The sequence below is a fragment of the Lissotriton vulgaris genome, chromosome 1_1, assembly GCF_964263255.1.
Source record: "Lissotriton vulgaris chromosome 1_1, aLisVul1.2, whole genome shotgun sequence".
Taxonomy (NCBI): Eukaryota; Metazoa; Chordata; class Amphibia; order Caudata; family Salamandridae; genus Lissotriton; species Lissotriton vulgaris.
This window is the reverse complement of record NC_141685.1, coordinates 233,956,380-233,972,298: the sequence shown is the minus strand read 5'-3', so window position 1 is coordinate 233,972,298 and position 15,919 is coordinate 233,956,380. Positions and strand designations below refer to the sequence as shown.

At 40.9% G+C, this 15,919-nt stretch overlaps 7 non-coding genes across 7 annotated transcripts; all 7 read left to right on the top strand.

Annotated features, from left to right (window-relative positions):
• Positions 1 to 7: 7 nt before the first annotated feature.
• TRNAK-CUU (transfer RNA lysine (anticodon CUU)) lies at positions 8 to 80 on the top strand. Its single transcript has one exon. It is a non-coding gene; the product is annotated as a tRNA-Lys (tRNA).
• Positions 81 to 1,859: 1,779 nt separating this feature from the next.
• TRNAA-CGC (transfer RNA alanine (anticodon CGC)) lies at positions 1,860 to 1,932 on the top strand. The gene has a single exon. It is a non-coding gene; the product is annotated as a tRNA-Ala (tRNA).
• Positions 1,933 to 4,342: 2,410 nt separating this feature from the next.
• On the top strand, positions 4,343 to 4,415 carry TRNAA-AGC (transfer RNA alanine (anticodon AGC)). Its single transcript has one exon. It is a non-coding gene; the product is annotated as a tRNA-Ala (tRNA).
• A 3,491-nt stretch (positions 4,416 to 7,906) lies between these two features.
• TRNAK-CUU (transfer RNA lysine (anticodon CUU)) lies at positions 7,907 to 7,979 on the top strand. Its single transcript has one exon. It is a non-coding gene; the product is annotated as a tRNA-Lys (tRNA).
• Positions 7,980 to 11,994: 4,015 nt separating this feature from the next.
• TRNAA-AGC (transfer RNA alanine (anticodon AGC)) lies at positions 11,995 to 12,067 on the top strand. The gene has a single exon. It is a non-coding gene; the product is annotated as a tRNA-Ala (tRNA).
• A 1,626-nt stretch (positions 12,068 to 13,693) lies between these two features.
• On the top strand, positions 13,694 to 13,766 carry TRNAK-CUU (transfer RNA lysine (anticodon CUU)). Its single transcript has one exon. It is a non-coding gene; the product is annotated as a tRNA-Lys (tRNA).
• A 978-nt stretch (positions 13,767 to 14,744) lies between these two features.
• TRNAK-CUU (transfer RNA lysine (anticodon CUU)) lies at positions 14,745 to 14,817 on the top strand. The gene has a single exon. It is a non-coding gene; the product is annotated as a tRNA-Lys (tRNA).
• The last annotated feature ends 1,102 nt before the right edge of the window (positions 14,818 to 15,919 follow it).

Here is a 15,919-nt window from a genome sequence, read left to right as displayed (position 1 = left end):
GGAGGGAGCCCGGCTAGCTCAGTTGGTAGAGCATGAGACTCTTAATCTCAGGGTCGTGGGTTCGATCCCCACGTTGGGCAAAAATGAGTAATTTTTGCCTGAATATTGCATTGACTCTCATAATATGGAGATTAATCTTGCATTAGACATGCAATAACTCCCAAAAATTGTCCAGGAATGGATTTCCTTCATAAAAAATGATTAGTCTGCATACCATCTTGAAGTGGGAGCCCGGCTAGCTCAGTCGGTAGAGCATGAGACTCTTAATCTCAGGGTCGTGGGTTCGAACCCCACGTTGGGCTAAAATGAGTAATTTTTGCTGGACTCTCATAATCTGTTGATTATTCTTGCATTAGACATGCAATAACTATCAAAAATGGTATCTCCCTTGGTTTCTCATTGGTGGGAAATTTAACTTCAAGATTAGCTGGGGTATGAGTCTAGATGAACACACCGCAATATCACTAATATTCGAGTAGTAAACAGGCCAACCTGAACTGTAAAACATCCCATAAGTGGAGGTAAGGCATAAGTTAGCAGTGAACTTAACACTGTTATGGGCAATTGGACTTCAAATAAAGTGTGGAAGGCAGTGAGGTTACTTTTTTCATGTTATGCAAATTAAACACACAGGGGAATTATCTCAAATGGTAGAGCGCTCGCTTAGCATGCGAGAGGTATCGGGATCGATGCCCGCATTCTCCATTATAAAATTTGCATACATTTTATTTTTAACTTGTCATTGCCAAGATCATTGCAGAGTAAGAACAGAAAAATCACAGATGGCTTTCAAATATGGTCTCATTATAACAACTAAAGTGGTTTAATCAAAAGGGTGCAGGTATTCTTTAGCATGTGAGAGGAATTTGAATTCTTATGCAATCTCAAAATGAAGTTCTCACAACTTCCGTTTTCATTTTCTCTTATTTTTTTTGACACTCTGTCCTCTGAAGGATGTATAAATCTGGCTTTCCTTGCAAAACAAGAGTAGAGGAATATCCAGGATTTGATTTTCTTCACAAAAAGGGATTGGTCATCATACTGTCTTAAGGAGGAAGCCCGGCTAGTGCAGTCGGTAGAGCATGAGACTCTTAATCTCAGGGTCGTGGGTTCGAGCCCCACGTTGGGCGAAAACGAGTAATTTTTGCCTGAATATTGCATTGACTCTCATAATATGGAGAGTCCAGGAATGGATTTCCTTCATAAAAAATGATTAGTCTGCATACCATGCTCTCAGTCGGTAGAGCATGAGACTCTTAATCTCAGGGGCGTGGGTTCGAGCCCCACGTTGGGCGAAAACGAGTAATTTTTGCCTGAATATTGCATTGACTCTCATAATATGGAGATTAATCTTGCATTAGACCTGCAATAACTCCCAAAAATTGTCCAGGAATGGATTTCCTTCATAAAAAATGATTAGTCTGCATACCATCTTGAAGTGGGAGCCCGGCTAGCTCAGTCGGAAGAGCATGAGACTCTTAATCTCAGGGTCGTGGGTTCGAGCCCCACGTTGGGCGAAAATGAGTAATTTTTGCTGGATTATTGCATTGACTCTCATAATCTGGTGAATATTCTTGCATTAGACATGCAATAACTATCAGCAATGGTATTTCCCTTGGTTTCTCATTGGTGGGAAATTTAACTTCAAGATTAGCTAGGGTATGAGTCTAGATGAACACACCGCATTATCACTCATATTCGAGTAGTAAACAGGCCAACCTGAACTGTAAAACATCCCATAAGTGGAGGTAAGGCATAAGTTAGGAGAGACCTTAACACTGTTATGGGCAATTGGACTTCAAATAAAGTGTGGAAGGCAGTAAGGTTACTTTTTTCATGTTATGCAGATTAAACACACAGGGGAATTAGCTCAAATGGTAGAGCGCTCGCTTCGCATGCGAGAGGTAGCGGGATCGATGCCCGCATTCTCCATTATAAAATTTGCATACATTTTATTTTTAACTTGTCATTGCCAAGGTCATTGCAGAGTAAGAACAAAAAAATCACAGATGGCTTTCAAATATGGTCTCATTATAACAACTAAAGTGGTTTAATCAAAAGGGTTCAGGTATTCTTTAGCATGTGAGAGGAATTTGAATTCTTATGCAATCTCAAAATGAAGTTCTCACAACTTCCGTTTTCATTGTCTCTTATTTTTTTTGACACTCTGTCCTCTGAAGGATGTATAAATCTGGCTTTCCTTGCAAAACAAGAGTAGAGGAATATCCAGGATTTGATTTTCTTCACAAAAAGGGATTGGTCTGCATACTGTCTTAAGGAGGGTGCCCGGCTAGCTCAGTCGGTAGAGCATGAGACTCTTAATCTCAGGGTCGTGGGTTCGAGCCCCACGTTCGGCGAAAATGAGTAATTTTTGCTGGACTCTCATAATCTGGTGATTATTCTTGCATTAGACATGCAATAACTATCTACAATGGTATCTCCCTTGGTTTCTCATTGGTGGGAAATTTAACTTCAAGATTAGGTAGGGTATGAGTCTAGATGAACACACCACAATATCACTCATATTCGAGTAGTAAACAGGCCAACCTGAACTGTAAAATGTTTGATGTTTGATGTTTGTTGGTTTTTGTATAGCGCACATACAATCCATGGAGCATCTTGGCGCTGCTGATTTCACTGCAAAGATGAAATATTTGGGGATGGTAGCTGAGCTGTAGATGTCCTTAGATTAGAGTCTTACATTTTGCATCAGATAATCCGTAGATCCATGTTTTTAGAAGTTTTTTATAGATTTTTTCTGATGGTGATGCTCTAAGTTTAGCTGGAAGGGCATTCCAGGCCTTGGCGCCTAGGACTGCTAGGGATTTGCCACCCTTGGTGGTCAGTCGAAACTGGGGTATGGGCTTTAGATTAGCAGTGGCTGATCTAAGTTCCCTATTTGGGAGGTATCTGTGAAATTTGGTTGACAGATTTTTGGGTCCGCATTTATAAAAGCCTCTGTATGTGATCAGAAGGACTTTGAATAGTATCCGTTTTTGGATGGGGAGCCAGTGCAACGCATTCAGAGCAGCTGATGCGGATGATCTCCTAGGCCATCTTAAGACAAGCCGGGCCGCCGCATTTTGAATCATTTGCAGTTTGTGCAGGATAGATTTAGCTGCTCCTGCGTACAAACTGTTGCAGTAATCGTTTCATCCCATAAGTGGAGGTAAGGCTATAGTTAGGAGTGAACTGAACACTGTTATGGGCAATTGGACTTCAAATAAAGTGTGGAAGGCAGTGAGGTTACTTTTTTCATGTTATGCAGATTAAACACACAGGGAAATTAGCTCAAATGGTAGAGCGCTCGCTTAGCATGCGAGAGGTAGCGGGATCGATGCCCGCATTCTCCATTATAAAATGTGCATACATTTTATTTTTAACTTGTCATTGCCAAGGTCATTGCAGAGTAAGAACAGAAAAATCACAGATGGCTTTCAAATATGGTCTCATTATAACAACTAAAGTGGTTTAATCAAAAGGGTTCAGGTATTCTTTAGCATGTGAGAGGAATTTGAATTCTTATGCAATCTCAAAATGAAGTTCTCACAACTTCCATTTTCATTTTCTCTTATTTTTTTTGACACTCTGTCCTCTGAAGGATGTATAAATCTGGCTTTCCTTGCAAAACAAGAGTAGAGGAATATCCAGTATTTGATTTTCTTCACAAAAAGGGATTGGTCTGCATACTGTCTTAAGGAGGGAACCCGGCTAGCTCAGTCGGTAGAGCATGAGACTCTTAATCTCAGGGTCGTGGGTTCGAGCCCCATGTTGGGCGAAAAGGAGTAATTATTGCCTGAATATTGCATTGACTCTCATAATATGGAGATTAATCTTGCATTAGACATGCAATAACTCCCAAAAATTGTCCAGGAATGGATTTCCTTCATAAAAAATGATTAGTCTGCATATCATCTTGAAGAGGGAGCCAGGCTAGCTCAGTCGGTAGAGCATGAGACTCTTAATCTCAGGGTCGTGGGTTCGAGCCCCACATTGGGCGAAAATGAGTAATTTTTGCTGGATTATTGCATTGACTCTCATAATCTGTTGAATATTCTTGCATTAGACATGCAATAACTATCAGAAATGGTATCTCCCTTGGTTTCTCATTGGTGGGAAATTTAACTTCAAGATTAGCTAGGGTATGAGTCTAGATAAACACACACCGATATCACTCATATTCGAGTAGTAAACAGGCCAACCTGAACTGTAAAACATCCCATAAGTGGAGGTAAGGCATAAGTTAGGAGTGAACTTAACACTGTTATGGGCAATTGGACTTCAAATAAAGTGTGGAAGGCAGTAAGGTTACTTTTTTCATGTTATGCAGATTAAACACACAGGGGAATTAGCTCAAATGGTAGAGCGCTCGCTTAGCATGCGAGAGGTAGCGGGATCGATGCCCGCATTCTCCATTATAAAATGTGCATACATTTTATTTTTAACTTGTCATTGCCAAGGTCATTGCAGAGTAAGAACAGAAAAATCACAGATGGCTTTCAAATATGGTCTCATTATAACAACTAAAGTGGTTTAATCAAAAGGGTTCAGGTATTCTTTAGCATGTGAGAGGAATTTGAATTCTTATGCAATCTCAAAATGAAGTTCTCACAACTTCCATTTTCATTTTCTCTTATTTTTTTTGACACTCTGTCCTCTGAAGGATGTATAAATCTGGCTTTCCTTGCAAAACAAGAGTAGAGGAATATCCAGGATTTGATTTTCTTCACAAAAAGGGATTGGTCTGCATACTGTCTTAAGGAGGGAACCCGGCTAGCTTAGTCGGTAGAGCATGAGACTCTTAATCTCAGGGTCGTGGGTTCGAGCCCCACGTTGGGCGAAAACGAGAAATTTTTGCCTGAATATTGCATTGACTCTCATAATATGGAGATTAATCTTGCATTAGACATGCAATAACTCCCAAAAAATTGTCCAGGAATGGATTTCCTTCATAAAAAATGATTAGTCTGCATAACATCTTGAAGTGGGATCCCGGCTAGCTCAGTCGGTAGAGTATGAGACTCTTAATCTCAGGGTCGTGGGTTCGAGCCCCACGTTGGGCGAAAATGAGTAATTTTTGCTGGACTCTCATAATCTGGTGAATATTCTTGCATTAGACATGCAATAACTATCAGAAATGGTATCTCCCTTGGTTTCTCATTGGAGGGAAATTTAACTTCAAGATTAGCTAGGGTATGAGTCTAGATGAACACACCGCAATATCACTCATATTCGAGTAGTAAACAGGCCAACCTGAACTGTAAAACATCCCATAAGTGGAGGTAAGGCATAAGTTAGGAGTGAACATAACACTGTTATGGGCAATTGGACTTCAAATAAAGTGTGGAAGGCAGTAAGGTTACTTTTTTCATGTTATGCAGCTTAAACACACAGGGGAATTAGTTCAAATGGTAGAGCGCTTGCTTAGCGTGCGAGAGGTAGCGGGATCGATGCCCGCATTCTCCATTGTAAAATGTGCATACATTTTATTTTTAACTTGTCATTGCCAAGGTCATTGCAGAGTAAGAACAGAAAAATCACAGATGGCTTTCAAATATGGTCTCATTATAACAACTAAAGTGGTTTAATCAAAAGGGTTCAGGTATTCTTTAGCATGTGAGAGGAATTTGAATTCCTATGCAATCTCAAAATGAAGTTCTCACAACTTCCATTTTCATTTTCTCTTATTTTTTTTGACACTCTGTCCTCTGAAGGATGTATAAATCTGGCTTTCCTTGCAAAACAAGAGTAGAGGAATATCCAGGATTTGATTTTCTTCACAAAAAGGGATTGGTCTGCATACTGTCTTAAGGAGGGAACCCGGCTAGCTCAGTCGGTAGAGCATGAGACTCTTAATCTCGGGGTTGTGGGTTCAAGCCCCACGTTGGGCGAAAACGAGTAATTTTTGCCTGAATATTGCATTGACTCTCATAATATGGAGATTAATCTTGCATTAGACATGCAATAACTCCCAAAAATTGTCCAGGAATGGATTTCCTTCATAAACAATGATTAGTCTGCATACCATCTTGAAGTGGGAGCCCGGCTAGCTCAGTCGGTAGAGCATGAGACTCTTAATCTCAGGGTCGTGGGTTCGAGCCCCATGTTGGGCGAAAATGAGTAATTTTTGCTGGATTATTGCATTGACTCTCATGATCTGGTGAATATTCTTGCATTAGACATGCAATAACTATCAGAAATGGTATCTCCCTTGGTTTCTCATTGGTGGGAAATTTAACTTCAAGATTAGGTAGGGTATGAGTCTAGATGAACACACCACAATATCACTCATATTCGAGTAGTAAACAGGCCAACCTGAACTGTAGAAACATCCCATAAGTGGAGGTAAGGCATAAGTTAGGAGTGAACTGAACACTGTTATGGGCAATTGGACTTCAAATAAAGTGTGGAAGGCAGTGAGGTTACTTTTTTCATGTTATGCATATTAAACACACAGTGGAATTAGCTCAAATGGTAGAGGGCTCGCTTAGCATGCGAGAGGTAGCGCAATCGATGCCTGCATTCTCCATTATAAAATTTGCATACATTTTATTTTTAACTTGTCATTGCCACTGTCATTGCAGAGTAAGAACAGAAAAATCACAGATGGCTTTCAAATATGGTCTCATTATAACAACTAAAGTGGTTTAATCAAAAGGGTTCAGGTATTCTTTAGCATGTGAGAGGAATTTGAATTCTTATGCAATCTCAAAATTAAGTTCTCACAACTTCCATTTTCATTTTCTCCTATTTTTTTTGACATCTGTCCTCTGAAGGATGTATAAATCTGGCTTTCCTTGCAAAACAAGAGTAGAGGAATATCCAGGATTTGATTTTCTTCACAAAAATGGATTGGTCTGCTTACTGTCTTAAGGAGGGAACCCGGCTAGCTCAGTCGGTAGAGCATGAGACTCTTAATCTCAGGGTCGTGGGTTCGAGCCCCACGTTGGGCGAAAATGAGAAATTTTTGCTGGACTCTCATAATCTGGTGATTATTCTTGCATTAGACATGCAATACCTATCAAAAATGGTATCTCCCTTGGTTTCTCATTGGTGGGAAATTTAACTTCAAGATTAGCTAGGGTATGAGTCTAGATGAACAGACCGCAATATCACTCATATTCGAGTAGTAAACAGGCCAACCTGAACTGTAAAACATCCCATAAGTGGAGGTAAGGCATATGTTAGGAGTGAACTTAACACTGTTATGGGCAATTGGACTTCAAATGAAGTGTGGAAGGCAGTAGGGTTACACACAGGGGAATTAGCTCAAATGGTAGAGTGCTCGCTTAGCATGCGAGAGGTAGCGGGATCGATGCCCGCATTCTCCATTATAAAATTTGCATACGTTTTATTTTTAACTTGTCATTGCCAAGGTCATTGCAGAGTAAGAACAGAAAAATCACAGATGGCTTTCAAATATGGTCTCATTATAACAACTAAAGTGGTTTAATCAAAAGGGTTCAGGTATTCTTTAGCATGTGGGAGGAATTTGAATTCTTATGCAATCTCAAAATGAAGTTCTCACAATTTCCATTTTCATTTTCTCTTAATTTTTTTTGACACTCTGTCCTCTGAAGGATGTATAAATCTGGCTTTCCTTGCAAAACAAGAGTAGAGGAATATCCAGGATTTGATTTTCTTCACAAAAAGGGATTGGTCTGCATACTGTCTTAAGGAGGGAACCCGGCTAACTCAATCGGTAGAGCATGAGACTCTTAATCTCAGGGTCGTGGATTCGAGCCCCACGTTGGGCGAAAATGAGTAATTTTTGCCTGAATATTGCATTGACTCTCATAATATGGAGATTAATCTTGCATTAGACATGCAATAACTCCCAAAAATTGTCCAGGAATGGATTTCCTTCATAAAAAATGATTAGTCTGCATACCATCTTGAAGTGGGAGCCTGGCTAGCTCAGTCGGTAGAGCATGAGACTCTTAATCTCATGGTCGTGGGTTCGAGCCCCACGTTGGGCGAAAATGAGTAATTTTTGCTGGACTCTCATAATCTGGTGATTATTCTTGCATTAGACATGCAATAACTATCAAAAATGGTATCTCCCTTGGTTTCTCATTGGTAGGAAATTTAACTTCAAGATTAGGTTGGGTATGAGTCTAGATGAACACACCACAATATCACTCATATTCGAGTAGTAAACAGGCCAACCTGAACTGTAAAACATCCCATAAGTGGAGGTAAGGCATAAGTTAGGAGTGAACTGAACACTGTTATGGGCAATTGGACTTCAAATAAAGTGTGGAAGGCAGTGAGGTTACTTTTTTCATGTTATGCAGATTTAACACACAGGGGAATTAGCTCAAATGGTAGAGCGCTCGCTTAGCACGCGAGAGGTAGCGTGATCGATGCCCGCATTCTCCATTATAAAATTTGCATACATTTTATTTTTAACTTGTCATTGCCAAGGTCATTGCAGAGTAAGAACAGAAAAATCACAGATGGCTTTCAAATATGGTCTCATTATAACAACTAAAGTGGTTTAATCAAAAGGGTTCAGGTATTCTTTAGCATGTGAGAGGAATTTGAATTCTTATGCAATCTCAAAATGAAGTTCTCACAACTTCCATTTTCATTTTCTCTTATTTTTTTGACACTCTGTCCTCTGAAGGATGTATAAATCTGGCTTTCCTTGCAAAACAAGAGTAGAGAAATATCCAGGATTTGATTTTCTTCACAAAAAGGGATTGGTCTGCATACTGTCTTAAGGAGGGAACCCGGCTAGCTCAGTCGGTAGAGCATGAGACACTTAATCTCAGGGTCGTGGATTCAAGCCTCACGTTGGGCGAAAATGAGTCATTTTTGCCTGAATATTGCATTGACTCTCATAATATGGAGATTAATCTTGCATTAGACATGCAATAACTCCCAAAAATTTGTCCAGGAATGGATTTCCTTCCTAAAAATTGTTTAGTCTGCATACCATCTTGAAGTGGGAGCCCGGCTAGCTCAGTCGGTAGACCATGAGACTCTTAATCTCAGGGTCGTGGGTTCGAGACCCACGTTGGGCGAAAATGAGTAATTTTTGCTGGATTATTGCATTGACTCTCATAATCTGGTGAATATTCTTGCATTAGACATGCAATACATATCAAAAATGGTATCTCCCTTGGTTTCTCATTGGTGGGAAATTTAACTTCAAGATTAGCTAGGGTATGAGTCTAGATGAACAGACCGCAATATCACTCATATTCGAGTAGTAAACAGGCCAACCTGAACTGTAAAACATCCCATAAGTGGAGGTAAGGCATAAGTTACGAGGGAACTTAACACTGTTATGGGCAATTGGACTTCAAATAAAGTGTGGAAGGCAGTAGGGTTACTTTTTTCATGTTATGCAGATTAAACACACAGGGGAATTAGCTCAAATGGTAAAGCGCTCGCTTAGCATGCGAGAGGTAGCGGGATCGATGCCCGCATTCTCCATTATAAAATTTGCATACATTTTATTTTTAACTTGTCATTGCCAAGGTCATTGCAGAGTAAGAACAGAAAAATCACAGATGGCTTTCAAATATGGTCTCATTATAACAACTAAAGTGGTTTAATCAAAAGGGTTCAGGTATTCTTTAGCATGTGAGAGGAGTTTGAATTCTTATGCAATCTCAAAATGAAGTTCTCACAACTTCCATTTTCATTTTCTCTTATTTTTTTTGACACTCTGTCCTCTGAAGGATGTATAAATCTGGCTTTCCTTGCAAAACAAGAGTAGAGGAATATCCAGGATTTGATTTTCTTCACAAAAAGGGATTGGTCTGCATACTGTCTTAAGGAGGGAACCCGGCTAGCTCAGTCGGTAGAGCATGAGACTCTTAATCTCAGGGTCGTTGGTTCGAGCCCCATGTTGGGTGAAAACAAGTAATTTTTGCCTGAATATTGTATTGACTCTCATAATATGGAGATTAATCCAGCTAGACCCAGCAGACTTGTTGAATTACCGACCAATATCACTCCTCCCGGGTATCAGCAAAATAGCAGAGAAATTGGTAAACGCCCAATTATCTCAGTTCTTTGAGACCAACAAAATACTTAGGCAATCCCAAACTGGATTTCGCCCGAGCCATGGTACAGACACCGCACTCCTTGCCGTCATTGAAGAAGCAAGGCGCATACTAGATTCAAGAGGATCAGTGGCAGTGATCCTCCTGGATCTAAGCGCAGCCTTCGACACAGTCAATCATCGTGTCCTTCTTCATAGACTGGCAGATGCAGGACTTACTGGGACGGCACTCAGTTGGATTGAATCCTTTCTTACAGGGCGCACGTTCCAAGTGTGGGACAACAATCACCACTCTTCCATCCTTCCACTCACAAGCGGTGTCCCTCAGGGCTCCTCCCTGAGTCCGACGCTTTTTAACGCGTACATGGCCCCCCTTGAGGACGTGGTGACACCATTTAACATAAAAATGGTAAGCTGTGCTGACGACACCCAGCTGGTCGTCTCCCTGTCCCAACTGATCGACCATCCAGAAAACCTGACCAATTGTCTTATTGGAATTCACAACTGGATGAATAATTCATCACTAAAACTCAATGGGTCAAAGACGGAGGTGATGCTCCTAGGGAAGCAATGGACGACCATCCCTCCAGCACTCTGGCCCGACGTATTCGGGGAAATCCCCCCCCGAAGCGTGAAATTAAAACACTTGGTGTGTGGCTCGAACCAGAGCTGTCTATGAAGACACAAGCAGCAAAAACCTCGGGCACCTGCTTCGGGCTTCTACGCACAACCCGCAAGATTCTCCCCTTACTGCCACCTACTTCTAGGAAACTGCTCATCCAGGGACTGGTACTGTCTCGCCTGGACTACAGTAATATGGTCTACCTAGGAGCTCCTGAGGCCACCCTGACAAAGCTCCAGCGGACACAGAACGCGGCGGCACGCCTTCTCACCAACCTCCCCCCCAGAGTCTCCGCCAAGCCGGCCCTCAAGGCTCTACACTGGCTCCCTGTGCGCCAAAGGGTGCAATTCAAAGCGATGTGCACAACACATAAGCTGATCAACGGATCTGGCCCGGCAATTCTCAGCAAAATGATCACTCCCTACACAACAACCAGATCCCTACGATCCCAGAATGAGAACCTGGCCAGCATACCCAGATTTAAAAAGACCCGCACAGGAGGACGACAATTCTCAGTTCAAGCTGCTGCTGGATGGAACGCCCTTCCACGCTCCCTCAGACTTGAAACTAACTATCTGGCATTTCGCAAGAAACTAAAGACATACCTATTCCCTAAATAGAGTCCCTTATAAGCATCTCTCCTCTCCCCCTCCCCCTCAACAGGATTACAAATTTTATAGCGCGGGGATGCCCTTGGGTCACCAGGCGCTTTAGAAATCGCTATTAAATTAAATTAAAATTAAATTAGACATGCAATAACTCCCAAAAATTGTCCGGGAATGGATTTCCTCCTTTCTGTTATGTTTCCTGTGGTGTTGCATTTTTATCTGCCATGCGCCAGGACGCCCCTTAGCTGGGGCAGCAGTGCGCATTACAAATGTATGTAACATAACATAACATAACATTTCCTTCATAAAAAATGATTAGTCTGCATACCGTCTTGAAGTGGGAGCCCGGCTAGATCAGTCGGTAGAGCATGAGACTCTTAATCTCAGGGTCGTGGGTTCGAGCCCCACGCTGGGCGAAAATGAGTAATTTTTGCTGGACTCTCATAATCTGGTGATTATTCTTGCATTAGACATGCAATAACTATCAACAATGGTATCTCCCTTGGTTTCTCATTGGTGGGAAATTTAACTTCAAGATTAGCTAGGGTATGAGTCTAGATAAACACACACCGATATCACTCATATTCGAGTAGTAAACAGGCCAACCTGAACTGTAAAACATCCCATAAGTGGAGGTAAGGCATAAGTTAGGAGTGAACTTAACACTGTTATGGGCAATTGGACTTCAAATAAAGTGTGGAAGGCAGTAAGGTTACTTTTTTCATGTTATGCAGATTAAACACACAGGGGAATTAGCTCAAATGGTAGAGCGCTCGCTTAGCATGCGAGAGGTAGCGGGATCGATGCCCGCATTCTCCATTATAAAATGTGCATACATTTTATTTTTAACTTGTCATTGCCAAGGTCATTGCAGAGTAAGAACAGAAAAATCACAGATGGCTTTCAAATATGGTCTCATTATAACAACTAAAGTGGTTTAATCAAAAGGGTTCAGGTATTCTTTAGCATGTGAGAGGAATTTGAATTCTTATGCAATCTCAAAATGAAGTTCTCACAACTTCCATTTTCATTTTCTCTTATTTTTTTTGACACTCTGTCCTCTGAAGGATGTATAAATCTGGCTTTCCTTGCAAAACAAGAGTAGAGGAATATCCAGGATTTGATTTTCTTCACAAAAAGGGATTGGTCTGCATACTGTCTTAAAGAGGGAACCCGGCTAGCTTAGTCGGTAGAGCATGAGACTCTTAATCTCAGGGTCGTGGGTTCGAGCCCCACGTTGGGCGAAAACGAGAAATTTTTGCCTGAATATTGCATTGACTCTCATAATATGGAGATTAATCTTGCATTAGACATGCAATAACTCCCAAAAAATTGTCCAGGAATGGATTTCCTTCATAAAAAATGATTAGTCTGCATAACATCTTGAAGTGGGAGCCTGGCTAGCTCAGTCGGTAGAGCATGAGACTCTTAATCTCAGGGTCGTGGGTTCGAGCCCCACGTTGGGCGAAAATGAGTAATTTTTGCTGGACTCTCATAATCTGGTGAATATTCTTGCATTAGACATGCAATAACTATCAGAAATGGTATCTCCCTTGGTTTCTCATTGGAGGGAAATTTAACTTCAAGATTAGCTAGGGTATGAGTCTAGATGAACACACCGCAATATCACTCATATTCGAGTAGTAAACAGGCCAACCTGAACTGTAAAACATCCCATAAGTGGAGGTAAGGCATAAGTTAGGAGTGAACTTGACACTGTTATGGGCAATTGGACTTCAAATAAAGTGTGGAAGGCAGTAAGGTTACTTTTTTCATGTTATGCAGCTTAAAGACACAGGGGAATTAGTTCAAATGGTAGAGCGCTCGCTTAGCGTGCGAGAGGTAGCGGGATCGATGCCCGCATTCTCCATTGTAAAATGTGCATACATTTTATTTTTAACTTGTCATTGCCAAGGTCATTGCAGAGTAAGAACAGAAAAATCACAGATGGCTTTCAAATATGGTCTCATTATAACAACTAAAGTGGTTTAATCAAAAGAGTTCAGGTATTCTTTAGCATGTGAGAGGAATTTGAATTCCTATGCAATCTCAAAATGAAGTTCTCACAACTTCCATTTTCATTTTCTCTTATTTTTTTTGACACTCTGTCCTCTGAAGGATGTATAAATCTGGCTTTCCTTGCAAAACAAGAGTAGAGGAATATCCAGGATTTGATTTTCTTCACAAAAAGGGATTGGTCTGCATACTGTCTTAAGGAGGGAACCCGGCTAGCTTAGTCGGTAGAGCATGAGACTCTTAATCTCAGGGTCGTGGGTTCGAGCCCCACGTTGGGTGAAAACGAGAAATTTTTGCCTGAATATTGCATTGACTCTCATAATATGGAGATTAATCTTGCATTAGACATGCAATAACTCCCAAAAAATTGTCCAGGAATGGATTTCCTTCATAAAAAATGATTAGTCTGCATAACATCTTGAAGTGGGAGCCCGGCTAGCTCAGTCGGTAGAGCATGAGACTCTTAATCTCAGGGTCGTGGGTTCGAGCCCCACGTTGGGCGAAAATGAGTAATTTTTGCTGGACTCTCATAATCTGGTGAATATTCTTGCATTAGACATGCAATAACTATCAGAAATGGTATCTCCCTTGGTTTCTCATTGGAGGGAAATTTAACTTCAAGATTAGCTAGGGTATGAGTCTAGATGAACACACCGCAATATCACTCATATTCGAGTAGTAAACAGGCCAACCTGAACTGTAAAACATCCCATAAGTGGAGGTAAGGCATAAGTTAGGAGTGAACTTGACACTGTTATGGGCAATTGGACTTCAAATAAAGTGTGGAAGGCAGTAAGGTTACTTTTTTCATGTTATGCAGCTTAAAGACACAGGGGAATTAGTTCAAATGGTAGAGCGCTCGCTTAGCGTGCGAGAGGTAGCGGGATCGATGCCCGCATTCTCCATTGTAAAATGTGCATACATTTTATTTTTAACTTGTCATTGCCAAGGTCATTGCAGAGTAAGAACAGAAAAATCACAGATGGCTTTCAAATATGGTCTCATTATAACAACTAAAGTGGTTTAATCAAAAGAGTTCAGGTATTCTTTAGCATGTGAGAGGAATTTGAATTCCTATGCAATCTCAAAATGAAGTTCTCACAACTTCCATTTTCATTTTCTCTTATTTTTTTTGACACTCTGTCCTCTGAAGGATGTATAAATCTGGCTTTCCTTGCAAAACAAGAGTAGAGGAATATCCAGGATTTGATTTTCTTCACAAAAAGGGATTGGTCTGCATACTGTCTTAAGGAGGGAACCCGGCTAGCTTAGTCGGTAGAGCATGAGACTCTTAATCTCAGGGTCGTGGGTTCGAGCCCCACGTTGGGTGAAAACGAGAAATTTTTGCCTGAATATTGCATTGACTCTCATAATATGGAGATTAATCTTGCATTAGACATGCAATAACTCCCAAAAAATTGTCCAGGAATGGATTTCCTTCATAAAAAATGATTAGTCTGCATAACATCTTGAAGTGGGAGCCCGGCTAGCTCAGTCGGTAGAGCATGAGACTCTTAATCTCAGGGTCGTGGGTTCGAGCCCCACGTTGGGCGAAAATGAGTAATTTTTGCTGGATTATTGCATTGACTCTCATAATCTGGTGAATATTCTTGCATTAGACATGCAATAACTATCAGAAATGGTATCTCCCTTGGTTTCTCATTGGAGGGAAATTTAACTTCAAGATTAGCTAGGGTATGAGTCTAGATGAACACACCGCAATATCACTCATATTCGAGTAGTAAACAGGCCAACCTGAACTGTAAAACATCCCATAAGTGGAGGTAAGGCATAAGTTAGGAGTGAACTTAACACTGTTATGGGCAATTGGACTTCAAATAAAGTGTGGAAGGCAGTAAGGTTACTTTTTTCATGTTATGCAGCTTAAACACACAGGGGAATTAGTTCAAATGGTAGAGCGCTCGCTTAGCGTGCGAGAGGTAGCGGGATCGATGCCCGCATTCTCCATTGTAAAATGTGCATACATTTTATTTTTAACTTGTCATTGCCAAGGTCATTGCAGAGTAAGAACAGAAAAATCACAGATGGCTTTCAAATATGGTCTCATTATAACAACTAAAGTGGTTTAATCAAAAGGGTTCAGGTATTCTTTAGCATGTGAGAGGAATTTGAATTCCTATGCAATCTCAAAATGAAGTTCTCACAACTTCCATTTTCATTTTCTCTTATTTTTTTTGACACTCTGTCCTCTGAAGGATGTATAAATCTGGCTTTCCTTGCAAAACAAGAGTAGAGGAATATCCAGGATTTGATTTTCTTCACAAAAAGGGATTGGTCTGCATACTGTCTTAAGGAGGGAGCCCGGCTAGCTCAGTCGGTAGAGCATGAGACTCTTAATCTCAGGGTCGTGGGTTCGAGCCCCACGTTCGGCGAAAATGAGTAATTTTTGCTGGACTCTCATAATCTGGTGATTATTCTTGCATTAGACATGCAATAACTATCTAAAATGGTATCTCCCTTGGTTTCTCATTGGTGGGAAATTTAACTTCAAGATTAGGTAGGGTATGAGTCTAGATGAACACACCACAATATCACTCATATTCGAGTAGTAAACAGGCCAACCTGAACTGTAAAATGTTTGATGTTTGATGTTTGTTGGTTTTTGTATAGCGCACATACAATCCATGGAGCATC